At 45.7% G+C, this 15,759-nt stretch overlaps 1 long non-coding RNA gene across 1 annotated transcript; it reads left to right on the forward strand.

Moving 5' to 3' along the window:
• Positions 1-3,263: 3,263 nt before the first annotated feature.
• On the forward strand, positions 3,264-5,626 carry LOC140213024 (uncharacterized). The gene is made up of 3 exons (XR_011889961.1): positions 3,264-3,337; positions 4,151-4,262; positions 4,474-5,626. It is a non-coding gene; the product is annotated as an uncharacterized lncRNA (long non-coding RNA).
• The last annotated feature ends 10,133 nt before the right edge of the window (positions 5,627-15,759 follow it).

Raw genomic sequence — 15,759 nt, forward strand, 5'->3', positions numbered from 1 at the left:
CGCACGCAAGAACTAGGGACGCCGGTACTGCGCATGCGTTGACCCTGACGTAGGGGTCCGCGCATGTGCAGTACTGTCGCCCCTAGTTCTTGCGTACGCAAGCCGCTTGCGTCCCCAAAACTAAAGCTCTCGATAGTCATGAAGAGAGATTACTCCCTGCGCGGGTGACGCGTCGGACTAATAGCATGTAGTTACCAGCTTCGCGAAATATTTTGTGGAGGAGGGGGTGGAGGGAGGTCAAGGATAACTGACGCACGGCGTGCGGACGCAAAACCGCAGCACCGCAAGCGTTTATAGGCGACGCTACGGAATAGGTCGCACGGCAATTCAACAATTTCTGTGCCCGCCGTGGTACGGCTTTGCGGCTGTGGCATTGCTCGAGGTCACGGATTCCAACCCGACCACGCCAAGCACATTTCGATGGAAGCGAAATACAATATCACTCGTGTGTACTTAGGTTGAGGTTCTCGTTAAAGTCCTCGTGACGTATTTCCTTCACCCGCCTCTGCTTCCTGTCACGGTCGCCTGTTTCCGGTCGCGGGCAGCTATGGACGACATGGGAAACGTGGACGCCGCTTCGCGCCGTGTGATTTTGTTCGCGCTCCTAGACAGATCCGACTCAGACAGTACAATTTCCAAGTCGAGTAATGATTCTTCTGACACGGACAGTGAAATGGGGTGGTGGGTTGCGCATCCAAGTGCTTGTTACTCTCTCTATTCTAGCGCCCTCTCACTTGATTTTTCTGTACTAAGTGCCCCCGCGCGAGCGCACGCATTCCCTTCGCAGATATGGTGTGAGCAGATGAGAGCGATCTCAGTCGGAGCGACGCGGTCCGTTCGTGATCCGGCCGAGCGCTCGCTATCTACCATTGGAATTCAACATAAGCAAACAGCACAGAACGCTTCACCTGTACGTCGATTCCCACAGTGCGCGGGATCTGCATAATTTTTTTTTATCGTTTCACTCCTGCTTGCAAAGCCGAATGAAAGCGGTGCTCGCACGCGTGCCCTCTCGAGCACGTGTGCGAGAGCACGTGCTGACGTCACATAGCACGTGCTCTCCCGAGCACGTGCCACGTGACTTGAGGCAGGCGCCTATTCGGCAGGACTAGCTTCCACAGTTTGCAGGGACGGCATGGCCACAATTAGTACATGACCGGGGTTGCTGAAGAAGTATGGGAGAGGCCTTTGCCCTGCAGTGGGCGTAACCAGGCTGATGATGAGCTTCCACAGTGGGGAACGGGCGAGTGCGAATAGTAATTCTAGAGACCTAATCGAATACGAATCGATTATTTCCGCAGTCGAATCGACTCAAACATTGAATACTTTCCGAATATTGGACAGCCGTTCCGGCAATTATCATACAAAATGGTTTTCACGTGTGTGAGTACAAAACGTAAGCAATTTTCTCTTATTGGATTTCAAGTTATCCAGCTTTGTTTATTCGCATGCGCATGTTTAGTCGCACGCGCAGGACTCTTCAGAGACTGCGGATGATTGCTGAATAGCCGGTAATATCTGGATGCCTGAGCGATCTGTAGCCGGCACCACAAGGCAAGTTTTCGTGCTTTATGCCTATACGCAATGTCCACGCGGGAATGATACATGGCGTATATTTTCTCCACCTTTATGTCTGATTGCGCTCAATTGACGTATTGAATCAGCTAGGAATATCGAAGAAAGAAAGGTCTTCCTGACGTATATATATATATATATATATATATATATATATATATATATGTATATATATATATATATATATATATATATATATATATATATATATATGTATACTATGGCCACGTTCTTTGTTGTTTAATTAGATTGCACTGCCTTTGGCATCGGTCCACATCTTTAGTCTGTGCTATCTCCGGCATTGACCCACACTTTTCGCCGAGTAAAGCCATACTTCCGGTTTCAGCTTTAGGCACGTACACTTCGAACGAAGGCATCTAGGGTTACATTTCACCCATTTTGCTCTTAGTTACTCATTATTACTGTTCCGTACATAACTATACACTAACTTTGTGCGTCTTGTTTTGTTCCAAGCTGTGTTCTGACCACTTTTTCGCTCTCCTGAAACCGTTTAATCTGACGTGACGAAAGTGGCCAGGTACCCTAATCTCGCGAACCACATATACATCTGAAGCTGTTAAAGGAGACCTTGTCTTCAATAAAAAACAGTGACGTCATCCAGGACGACTCACCATGCCTCGTGTATCCGGGCCGGGTGGCATTATCGGGTTGGGCGGCGACGCAAACCGGAAGGGAGCGGTGTTATGCACCCTGTTCATCAGCAAGTTGGGCTCGTCTGTGCTGTTGGCCGTGCTGATCCCTACGATGTCGGCTTCACTGCGTGGCGAGTAGGGCGAGATAAAGCGCGTCCTGCTTCAGCAGGACCGTCGGTAACCGTTTCGATTGGCTGCACACATCGTCCGTGCTGGCACTTTTGTGGATCGATTTCTTAAGCTTTACACGCTTAAACAAGCACTGAACACGATTGGAAGTTTGCACGAAGATACAGGAACCGAAGTGGTTAAAAAGGGCCGCAAAAGGTATGCCACCGAAGCAAAAGGTCTCCTTCTCGAGGCGTTTTGCTTCGAGAAGGAGACTTGCCTTCTTAAGGGCAGTGCAGTTGCTGCCCTGACGAACACAAAGAGCCCTCAAAACGTTGGCTCATGCAACAGTCCTTTATGGGCTGCTCGTAATCACTTAGACGAGTACCGACGGGACGTTTTCAACTTTTCTCTTTCTTCCGTCAAATGGCAGTGAAACCCTCTAAACCCTAAAGGCAAACACCAGGCCCCGCACACTCTCAAGTTCAACAAATGGCCACAGAGGGCGAAAAAATCGACCGCGCGGCGCTGCTAAAGAAACAGGCATAGTACACCAATTAAAAAGGTTCCCCGTTGAGCACATTATCTCCCGCTAGAGGCGCCGTAGTAAGCGCAATTTTAACCTACAAACTTTCTTCAACAGTGAACGAAGCGTTCTTATTGCATGATAAAGACTACAAAATTATAATTCCTAATTTTACATTGTACTTTTCATTACCAACTTTGTTGTTTTTTGTCATTTTAAAAGCAAAATAGCGTTCAGCATCATCGACCTCCCACGTGACCTCTGGCCTGGATTTAAAATTTTTACCGGTATTTTCGCGTGCGCGGCAGGTACGGATTCCTTGGTTCGTACATTCGTTGGTTATTTTGTGCTAACACCAGTTTACTGCGCTTCGATGTCTCGCGTTATTTAATTTGGGGTGCAAGCCTGAAAGCTAGGAACACGTCTGCATCGAAATGGGAGCCGGGTCCTGCTGCGACTGGGGACAGCAATACCGGTGAGTCGTTTAACATCACTGCTTCAATCGCTATGTCATTTATTCGTCTCGTTAACTTAACGAACTAGATGCTGCATTGCATAAGGGCAGTCAGGACCCTCCGTTACTGTTTCCGAAATAAACTTTCAGTTGCGAGGCCATCATTATACACACATTCACGAAAGAGAAACGATATCGGAACGCGCGTCACATTTTTCATCTCGTTGTAGCCGTAGCCATAAGTGACTGAGTTGCCTTATCAATATATTTTTTTTTCGAGTCCACCGGCAACTTCTTTCGTTCACAGAACCGAATAACCTTTTCATAAACTGAAGCTAAAGTACTGAATTTAATGTATTAAACAGTTGCACACATCATAATTCACTCATATTTCGTACCTGTTGGTTCCAAATGTTCTTGCTGTTCAGTTTGGCTTACCTCAGGACATCTATTTTTGCAGTAGTGAAGCGGTGCATCACGTTCATGCACAAAAAGAATGCATCATTTCTAATAGCTTCATGTCTTTCATCTATTTGCTTGTGAAATCAGCAGTGTGATCTCTTTTAGTGTATAAACGAGCGCACAAATGTACTTATTTGTGATCTTAATAATACTTAAGCTGTTGACATGCATTGTAGTTACGCAGACATCAATTTTACGGAGAGTAACCATATTTATTTACCATGCTGCTTAAGCACCCTAGAACAAACAGTGTACATTTGCATGTGTTTTGTAGTCACAAACCATTGCAATGTATATGTCGCACCTTTACGCATTTTATATTGCAAAATTGTGCTTATTCACTTTCTGATGCAGTCAAAATTTCTGTTCCAGACATGCAGTAAGGAGGATGGCACCAGTATAAAGCAACACACTCCATGCACTAAACAGAAGCTGCTGCCTGCTACAACAAGGTCATTGTGTGGACTTTGGCTGCTACTACAAGGTAAACAACACCTGGTGCAGAAATAAATATGCTTGATATATGCTGTATTGACTTGCTAGTCTTGAGATACATGTCAGTTGTTTGTAGCAGATGATATGAACATTTGTTCATGTTTACAGTTCAGCATAATTAGTTAAAACATAAAAGAAAACACTACATGAGTTTGGATAATCTCTGCTGTATCTCATGTGCCATTGTTCTGCCCCAACAGAGTCTGTGCCAAGTACATCTTGGTCATCACGGGAGCCCCCATCTACACCAACAGGAAGGGGCTGGAGCTGAATTCGCAAGACCACAAACAAAGAACCCATTCCAGAATTATTTGGATGAGATATCAAGTCTACAGACGACTGTTTCAAGAGTGAAAAGAGCCTACGCCATCATTCCACCAGCACAGATATTGGCCAAGTCATCCAGGTACCTCAACAACAAAAATTATTTGTCTTCAGATGTACCTGCAACCTCTGAACAAGCACAGATGACGCTGGCTAAGAGTGTTCTGTCAGCTTGCCCTTCCTTAGTGAGCTTCCTGGCCTTGCCAGTTCTTGCCAAGTATAATTTTGTTTCAATGAATGCAAGCTTTTTCATTCCACACTTTTGTTAGAGATCATTCCTATTCCTCATACAAACAATAAAGGTCAACCGATTCTTTGCTCATACTTAATGCCAGTCACTGTATAGTAGCATAACATATGTGTAGCAGTTCTTTCTAGTGTATGTTGCCATGTGGAATTCCTCTCCTGAAATAGCTGATGCAGCATTGGCGTGTGTCTTGCATTAACCTTTACACTGTGTGCTATGTAGCGTTTAACTTTTGTTAATGTTTTTGGCTTTCAATGCTTGCAAGGTAGATTGGCTTCTTTCTTGAATGCAAGCTTTCTCATTCCCATATTGAATTCCTAGTCTCATTCAGGATTGCTATTCTTGCTCGACAGCCTGTGTTTTTGTGCAAGCTACATTGAAGTGATTGATTGCAGAATCTGGTTTCGCCGCTGTCCGACTTGGTACTTGTCACCGTGTTACGTTTCTCATATGTGGGAGCCTGGTCAGTTGCATTGGGAAACAGTCTCTCGAGGCAAGCACCTGCTCCTACAGTCCGCACAGTGACATAGACTGCGAATTTACACGCACACCGTGGTTGGTGCTCCCCGTTCCGTCCTTTCCTGCTGCTGCCGTGTGCAAATTTTGCTTGTGGTCTTCATCGGCCATGATTTGGCGTCAACGGAGACTCTCATACATAATTACATGGTTCTAAGTGCATGAAGTTGATATCCACATGTGTGGAAAGGCCTGCAAAAGTGACTTCAAAATAGTGATGTTCACAAAACCGACCATGCCCATATATAGAGAATGTGGGGGACCAAGTGTGAGTTAAAGCCCCTTGATAATTTGAAAGTAGCGACACTCTCCTCCTCACGGCGCTTTCCTCCTCGATTCTCCTCGCCCGCCGGCTGCGCACTGCACGCTATTCCTCCTCGGCTCCCGCGGACGGGCTGAAGGATTCTATGGAGGTGTCTTATTTTGGGCCAGTTGCGCTCCCCAGTGGGGTTGAAAATTTTGAGAATTGTTAATAACAGCATCCATAATGCTGGAGGCAACGTTTATGAGGAGGTTGGTTTTTTTTTAAAGCCGTAGGAGCGGGGTATACTCGTTTAAAGGGAGCTTTGAGGCGAGTTCTATACTCCAGACAATTTTTCTGTCAGACGATCAGACGCTTTACTTCGTGCGTCTGATCTAGTATTGCTTGTGACACATCCCTTTGTGTGTGGCTTATTAAGCGAAAGCCTTAGACCTCTGTTTCAAGGTCCCGTTGTGAGCTACAGAAAATATCACGTGACCGAAGGAAGGCGGGAACCGAACCAAAGCATATGCAGCCGCGTATAAGAGATGATTAATGGTTAGCAAAGTAATGATTGATTAGTGATTGGATTAAGATGAATTCGCGTGTATTAAGAATGATTAAGGTGGATTAAAGTCGATGAAGGTGCATTAGGGTGAATGAAGGTGGATTAAGGTGCATAAAGGAGGACTAGGTTGGATTAAGGTCGATGAGGTTAATTAGGGTGGATGAAGGTGCGTTGATGTGCATTGAGGACGATCATAGTGGATTATGGTGGATTAAAGTGCATAAAGAAGGATAAGGGTGGATTAAGAGGGATTAAAGAGGATTATGGTGGGCTAGGGTGTATCAAAGTTAATGAGGAAGCATTACGGTTGATTAAGGAGGATTAAAGTGCATTCAGGAGGGTTAGAGTAGATTAAGGTCGATGAAGGTGGATTAGGGTGCATTAAGGAGGACTTTCATGGATTACGGTGGATTAAAGTGAATGAAGGAGGATTGAGGTCGATGAATGTGCATTAGGAGGATTATGGTAGACTAATTGGTCTTAATACTCAATCAACCCCAATTCACCTTAGTCTACCCTAATCCACCTTAATGCTCCTTCGTCCACCTTAATACTCCAAATCCACCTTAATACAACCTAATCAACCTACATCACCCCTAATGCAACTTAGCCTACCCTACGCGGTCTTAATCCTCCTTTATCAACCGTAATCCATCATAATCCACCGTAATCATCCGTCATCCACCTTAATCCTTATTCACGCACGTTAATCCCACTCAATCCTGCTTAATGGTCCCAATCTACCTTAATACACCCTAATCCGCCTCTATCAAACCTAATCCAGTTCCATGGTCCCTAATCCACATTAATCTACCCTATAGTCCACCCAAATCGGTCTTAATCCTCCTCTATCAACCCCAATTCACCTTAATCCACATTAATCGACCTTATTCTTCCTCTATCCACCCTAATCCTTGTTCAGGCCCTCTAATCCACCCCAATCGGTCTTAATACCCTTTCATCAACACTTCACCTTAATCCACCATAATCCGACTTAATCCTCCTCGACGCACCTTAACCTTTATTCATGCATCTTAATCCTTCGTAACGCACTCTAATCCACCTTAATCTCCTTTAATAGCACTCTAATCAACTTTAATCCTCCCTAATCCACCTTATGTCAACCACTAATGATTCATTAACTTGGGTAATAATTCTCTTATACAGGGGTGGACATGCTTTGGGACCCCTCTGGCCTTCCTTGGGTCACGTGATACTTCCAGTTTACAACGCGACCTTGAAACATAAAGATCTAAAGGCTTTCGCCTTAAAACTTAAAGAAAGCTCAATTTTGACTAGTTAACGCGCATCACCACCAATACTACGGGCATACTTGCCATAAATTTTTTCAGGGCGCAAAGCAGAATCAATAATACTGCACTTCCGACTGAATAACAACAGTTAGCGACGGGCGAAGTGATGGAGCCGCCCCAGAATATTAAGCATACTGAGGACAACCGCAACAAAAACGCTGGTGAGCAGGCCGGAAGAATGAAAAAAATAATGCCGCATTACGGTATGCTTTGCTACGAGCTATAAGTAAGACTCATCAGCTCTCAAACAACGCTGTTCTTTGTGGGAAGAAAGTTCTTTCGGCCAATGTCATGCAGCCACTGCTTCCTACGCAAGCCGTCACGCTTTCATTGTGGTATCATAAAAACGGCATAACCATTTTCAGGCTTCTTGCTGTAGTTATATGCGCAACAGCCCGGCATAGCGCTAGCACATAGACCAGAAACACAGCGTACAACGTTCGCTACGCCGAGCTAAAGCGCCGAGCCAGCCGTACTCAGGAGGAAAATGGCGCGAACGAAAAAGAAAAACACAAGCAAAACTCAAGATCCGCGCGTTTCCAAGGGCAACGGCAGGGAGACCAATCGTCGTGCAGAAAAACGGGGGCAAAACTGGTTGCCGCGGGGGAACGCGCAAGGGGCGAGGAGGAGGCGAGGAGGTCGCGCGGCGGCGGCAGAGTTCAAAGAGTGTCGCTACTTTAAAATTATCAAGGGACTTTAGTGTGAGTTACACATTAGTGGCATGCAAAAGAACAAAAAGAAACATGCAGGTTGGAAAGGCGGTAACGCTAAAATGCCGGGCACTCCATGTCACTGTTGGCTGTGGCAGCAGATGCTTGCGTCACCCGATTGCTTCGCAATGCAAGCTGCTCATATTCAACGCTGACTGTCGGTGCAAACATGTGGGACACACTGTCCAATCTGCTTGCGCTGCTGGTTGTTGCTTGTTACCAGACTGCAGTGTGCGACGAAGGCAAGCACTATGCCTACACTCGGACGGTTGAATGTGCCGCAAGCAACCCGTGTGCGTGTATGCTCACTGTTGTCATGTAGATCGTAGCCAATGCATAGTGCCAATGTATAGATTGAGCATTATGTTAGAGTATGCTGAAGTGATTTGATTGCATAATCTTGTTTCAATGTTGTCCCACTTGGTCATGGTTGCTGTGTTACATTTCTGGGATGTGGCAGCCTGTTCAGTTGTATTGGCCAATGGCCTCTCGAGGTAAAGCACCTGCTCCTGCAGTCCACACAGGGACACAAACTCCCTGTTTACATGTAGTGTGATTGGTGCTCCCTGTTTGTCCTTTCCTGCTGCAGCCGTGGGTAAAGCGTGCTTGTGGCCTTCTTTCCCCATGATTTGGCGTGAACAGAGACTATCATACATGATTACATGGTTTGAAGTGTATGAAGTTGATATCCACATGGGTGGAAAGGCCTGTAAAGTGGCTGCGAAATGGCGATTCCCACAAAACAGACCACATCCATATTGAGAGCAGGTGGGGCACCAAGTGTGAGCAACACATTAGTGGCCATCGAAAGAACAAAAAGAAACGTGCATGTAGGAAAGGAGGTAACACTAGGATGCCAGGTAGTTCATGTCGCTGTGTTGGCTATGGCAGCAGGTGCCTGCGTCACCTGATTGATTCGCAGTACAAGTTATGGTGACTGTCAGTGTAAACAGGTGGGGCACTGACCAATCTGCTTGTGCTGCTGGTTGTCACTCGTTACTAGACCACCATGTGCGACGTAGGCAAGCACTGTGCCTGAAGTCGTATAGCTGAATAAGCTGTATGCAATTTGTAGTGCGTGAATGCCCACTGTTGTCATATGGATCTTAGCCAATGTACAGTGTATTGTCTGAACCTTATGCGGTGATTGATAATGGTCGCCGTGTTATGTTTCTTCGATGTGGCGACCTGGTTAGCTGCAGTCTCCCGAGGTAACCATCTGCTCCTGCAGTCCACACAGCGACAAAGACTCCCAATGTACAAGCACCGTAATTGGTGCTCTCCCCATTCGACATTTCTTGCTGCAGCTGCCGGCAAATTATGCTTGTGGGCCTTCATCGGCCATGATGTGGCGTGAGCGGAGACAGCACACGTTATTACGTGGTCCGAAGTTGATAGCCACATAGGTGGAAAGGCCTGCAAAAGTGGCTGCAAAATGGTGATGCCCACATTGAGAATGTGGGGCACCAACTATGAGTTACACATTAGCGGCCCCCGAAAGAACAAAAAGAAACGTGCAGGTTGGAAAGGCGGGAACGCTAAAATGCCGTTTAGTCCATGTCGCTGTGTTGGTTGCGGCAGCAGATGCCTTGCGTCACCCGATTGCTTCGCAATGTAAGTTACGGCGACTGTTAATGCAAACAGGTGGGGCACTGCCCAATTTGCTTGCGCTACTGATTGTCGCTCGTTACCAGATCGCCATGTGCGGCGACGAAAGTGAGCAGTTTACGAGCTCGCGTTAATGGTTTCAGCGCATCTCGACATGCAAATTTTATTTCTGATCTTGTATGAGAAGGTACACTGCTTTTCTTCTGCCAATAAAGTCGCACGTCCTGTTCACTCACTTGTGGCTTGTTTGTATTGGCGTCAGTAGAGGCTCTTTAGTCTCCTGGCCATTAAAACGCGGCAGCTGAGGCATGCCGCCAAGCCAGCGAGGCGAGCACGGCGCGTACCCAGCGTACGGCACCGGTATAAAGCGGCCATATTGAATAATGTACTAAAAAAAAAACATTTCCGCTTCCTGTTTAAGTAGCGCCATCTATCGGGCCCCCCACTAAGTTCCATGCGCTGCCGCTTCTTATTTTCGAACCACTGTGGAAGGTACAGTTTCCCTTCTCTAAAGTTGTTCTTTATTCTATGGCAAACACTGGCAAATAGCGCTCTTAAAGATCTATTACGACAGACGTTTTTACGAAACCGAGGTTGAATTCGCATAGCTTTTTGTTCGTAAGTGACGTTTCTCAATGACTGGCCGCCTTCGGTAACAGCACATTCAGCTGGCATCACGCAGGATTGGTTGACAGTGTCTCTTACGCGCAATTATATCGAGAAAGCTTTCGTGAATACGTGCCCGCAGCCCGTCTTCAAGAGAAGGCTCCTACACCGGAATGTTTTGTAAAAGAAAGTGTTAGCCAATCGTACGGCTAGCCAATGACGTAGAGCGCTCACGAACATGAAGCTTGGTGATTTCGGACCCACTTTCGATTGCGGTACCTCAGAGACTGACCCATCTACATGACGTCAGGATACCCTATAGTTATATCCCCATTTCTGCTATCGGAGAGTGCGGTTATACCACGCGAGGAAAGTCGGAAGAAACGGGCAATACAATCCTGCTAATTTTTTTTTTTTTCATGAACAACATCATCATACCTGACCTTACTGCTACGACACGTGATCAAACTTTGCTTTGTGTCAAGACGTAACGATAATGTCGATGATGTCATATTCAGCGTTTAGGGACAAACTTTAGTATCAAATGCAACGAGTGTTTCCAAATCGTCGTGCTTGCTGAGTATCAATATTTTAAGCACGATAAACACAATGCAGAGTGTTCAAGACGCGTACAGGTCGGGCAGTCGGGCAGGTTTGACTAGATTCATTATAAACAATGCGCCAATGAACGAAGACACCATAAGCGGTGTTGAAATCCACACCCGAGTGACGGTTCCTTCTCAGCAACAGACAAAACTCTCGAAGGCTATGCTGTTGCAGAATCTAATTTCGGTGTGACCTAATCGCGGTATGACCTCCGAGATTGGGTGGAGCTCGCGGCGCGCTGGAAACATCTCGGAGGCGGCATGATGGGACTTACGTCATTGCAACAACCGCCACGCATAAAGTAGACGCCTGGTGCCCGCGTCTTCAGCATAGGTGCTGTTTAATGGCGACCGACAAGGAAACTACGCAATCATCAGCCCCGAGGCTTTGCCAAGATTGCTTTGGTGTGGTATGTAATATTTATCTAAATAACTAAAGTCAGATTTAGTCCTTACAACACACGAAAAAGGAACTTCCGTGCAAGTCGTCATCATCATCACTTATCGACTCTTTGCTCATAGTAGAGGTTTCTGGCCGCAACATGGCGAAATTGTGCAAAAAAAGAAAAGAAAAGGAGAAAAGGTTACAAAAACCATCCACGCACTTCAAGATGTGTTTGACCATGGCCTCGGGAATAACGGCTTCGCCGAAAGGAAATATGGCCGCCGTGTGTATCAATGACCAGCTAGGATCCAGGATCGGAGTGCCGTGCGTACTGCCCCTGAAGATCTGTGATTGGAAAAGGAGGATTACATTGGTCATCGTATTCGACATGCCTACAAACACACCAACCAACAAACAAGAAAGATAACTATGTATACCTTTAAGAAATGAAAACTTTTTGAAAGACTTAACCATGAGCCAGTACAATTTTAATCTTTGCGCTGGACTGGCTTAAAGAGACGGCCATTACATGCGCGAAAAATTGTTACTGTTCTGTTTGAAAGCACATACACAATTGAAAGACGCAAAAACAATAGAGGTAGGCTGGCAACCATGGCCACCGGAAGAAACTACCTGAGGCCACCAAACGTACACAATCACTAAATGCGTTGTTAGGTGGTGGTCGAGTTAATACCCTCGTGGTGGCGCCCTCTGGATAGACTGATGCCGGTCTCGAAGGCTATGCTTTTGCTGGTTGAATGCGGCGGAAGCGATTTCGGAAAGACGTCATAGACGTCGGAGCTTGTACATGACTTATTGTGCAAAACAATTTAAAAAAATGTTTCTCTCTCAAAAAGAAATAAAGAAAGCTTCCGATGAAACTTTCTGAAAAAAGAAAATTTAACTATGTCCCTCTATCAAACACATTGTGATCGCTTTCTTTTTCTACGTGGAGCACCGTAATATCCAATTTAGGGCTGAGCATACGGGTAAATTAGATATTGTGAATTTCAGAGTGGTTTTTTTTTCCTCGCACTCACGAAACTTCAGTTTGCCGAGCATGAAGCTCGATTTCGAGCGACCACACGCAGAGGTCATAAGACATAGGCAATAAGAAATTTAAAAAAAATACTCAATATCCTTCGTACTGGAGTTCTTTTGCCGACTACAAACAGAAAACGTAACACAACGCCCTTCAAGATGAGTTCGTTTCAAAGCCCAATCATTCTAGAAGGCACTGGAACACTTTTGTGGTCATCCGGATTAAAACAAATTCTTAAGAAATTTATGTGACACTAAGTTACGCTCTGGAAGGGCCTTCGTCCTGCAGCGGACATAAAAAATGGGCGGATGATGATGAAGTTCTGCCCTCTAGTGTAAAATTGTGCTCATGCAGTGGAAAACATTTTCCAGGTAAAATATTGTGTATATGCCACTCTTCATCATCATCATCATCATCATCAGCCTAGTTACGCCCACTGCAGGGCAAAGGCCTCTCCCATACTTCTCCAACTACCCCGGTCATGTACTAATTGTGGCCATGTTGTCCCTGCAAACGTCTTAATGTCATCTGCCCACCTAACTCTCTGCCGCCCCCTGCTACGCTTCCCTTCTCTTGGAATCCAGTCCGTAGCTCTTAGTGACCATCGGTTATCTTCCCTCCTCATTACATGTCCGGCCCATGCCCATTTCTTTTTCTTGATTTCAACTAAGATGTCGTTTACCCGCGTTTGTTGCCTCACCCAATCTGCTCTTTTCTTATCCCTTAACGTTACACCCATCATTCTTCTTTCCATAGCTCGTTGCGTCGTTCTCAATTTCAGCAGAACCCTTTTCGTAAGCCTCCAGGTTTCTGCCCCATATGTGAGTACTGGTAACACACAGCTGTTGTACACTTTCCTTTTGAGGGATAGTGGCAACCTACTGTTCATGATTTGAGAATGCCTGCCAAACGCACCCCAACCCATTCTTATTCTTCTGGTTATTTCAGTCTCATGATCCGGATCCGTGGTCACTACCTGCCCTAAGTAGATGTATTCCCTTACCACTTCCAGTGTTTCGCTACCTATCGTAAACTGCTGTTCTCTTCCGAGACTGTTAAACAGTACTTTAGTTTTCTGCAGATTAATTTTCAGACCCACCCTTCTGCTTTGCCTCTCCAGGTCAGTGAGCATGCATTGCAATTGGTCTCCTGAGTTACTAAGCAAGGCAATATCATCAGCGAATCGCAAGTTGCTAAGGTATTCTCCATCGACTTTTATCCCCAATTCTTCCCACTCCAGGCCTCTGAATACCTCCTGTAAACATGCTGTGAATAGCATTGGAGATATCGTATCTCCCTGTCTGACGCCTTTCTTTATAGGGATTTTGTTGCTTTCTTTGTGGAGGACTACGGTGGCTGTGGAGCCGCTATAGATATCTTCCAGTATTTTTACATATGGCTCATCTACACCCTGATTCCGTAATGCCTCCATGACTGCTGAGGTTTCGACTGAATCAAACGCTTTCGCGTAATCAATGAAAGCTATATATAAGGGTTGGTTATATTCTGCACATTTCTCTATCACTTGATTGATAGTGTGAATATGGTCTATTGTTGAGTAGCCTTTACGGAATCCTGCCTGGTCCTTTGGCTGACAGAAGTCTAAGGTGTTCCTGATTCTATTTGCGATTACCTTAGTAAATACTTTGTAGGCAACGGACAGTAAGCTGATCGGTCTATAATTTTTCAAGTCTTTGGCGTCCCCTTTCTTATGGATTAGGATTATGTTAGCGTTCTTCCAAGATTCCGGTACGCTCGAGGTTATGAGGCATTGCGTATACAGGGTGGCCAGTTTCTCTAGAACAATCTGACCACCATCCTTCAACAAATCTGCTGTTACCTGATCCTCCCCAGCTGCCTTCCCCCTTTGCATAGCTCCTAAGGCTTTCTTTACTTCTTCTGGCGTTACCTGTGGGATTTCGAATTCCTCTAGGCTATTCTCTCTTCCACTATCGTCGTGGGTGCCACTGGTACTGTATAAATCTCTATAGAACTCCTCAGCCACTTGAACTATCTCGTCCATGTTAGTAACGATATTGCCGGCTTTGTCTCTTAACGCACACATCTGATTCTTGCCTATTCCTAGTTTCTTCTTCACTGTTTTTAGGCTTCCTCCGTTCCTGAGAGCCTGTTCAATTCTATCCATATTATAGTTCCTGATGTCCGCTGTCTTACGCTTGTTGATTAACTTAGAAAGTTCTGCCAGTTCTATTCTAGCTGTAGGATTAGAGGCTTTCATACATTGGCGTTTCTTGATCAGATCTTTCGTCTCCTGCGATAGCTTACTGGTTTCCTGTCTAACGGCGTTACCACCGACTTCTATTGCGCACTCCCTAATGATGCCCATGAGATTGTCGTTCATTGCTTCAACACTAAGGTCCTCTTCCTGAGTTAAAGCCGAATACCTGTTCTGTAGTTTGATCCGGAATTCCTCTAGTTTCCCTCTTACCGCTAACTCATTGATTGGCTTCTTGTGTACCAGTTTCTTTCGTTCCCTCCTCAAGTCTAGGCTAATTCGAGTTCTTACCATCCTGTGGTCACTGCAGCGTACCTTGCCGAGCACGTCTACATCTTGAATGATGCCAGGGTTCGCGCAGAGTATGAAGTCGATTTCATTTCTAGTCTCACCATTCGGGCTCCTCCACGTCCACTTTCGGCTAACCCGCTTGCGGAAAAAGGTATTCATTATACGCATATTATTCTGTTCTGCAAACTCTACTAATAATTCTCCTCTGCTATTCCTAGAGCCTATGCCATATTCCCCCACTGACTTGTCTCCAGCCTGCTTCTTGCCTACCCTGGCATTGAAGTCACCCATCAGTATAGTGTATTTTGTTTTGACTTTACCCATCGCCGATTCTACGTCTTCATAAAAGCTTTCGACTTCCTGGTCATCATGACTAGATGTAGGAGCGTAGACCTGAACAACCTTCATTTTGTACCTCTTATTAAGTTTCACAACAAGACATGCCACCCTTTCGTTAATGCTATAGAATTCCTGTATGTTACCAGCTATTTCCTTATTAATCAGGAATCCGACTCCTAGTTCTCGTCTCTCCGCTAAGCCCCGGTAGCACAGTACATGCCCGCTTTTTAGCACTGTATATGCTTCTTTTGTCCTCCTAACCTCACTGAGCCCTATTATATCCCATTTACTACCCTCTAATTCCTCCAATAACACTGCTAGACTCGCCTCACTAGATAGCGTTCTAACGTTAAACGTTGCCAGGTTCAGATTCCAATGGCGGCCTGTCCGGAGCCAGGTATTCTTAGCACCCTCTGCAGCGTCACAGATCTGACCGCCGCCGTGGTCAGTTGCTT

This window comes from Dermacentor andersoni, chromosome 8 (genome assembly GCF_023375885.2).
Source record: "Dermacentor andersoni chromosome 8, qqDerAnde1_hic_scaffold, whole genome shotgun sequence".
Taxonomy (NCBI): Eukaryota; Metazoa; Arthropoda; class Arachnida; order Ixodida; family Ixodidae; genus Dermacentor; species Dermacentor andersoni.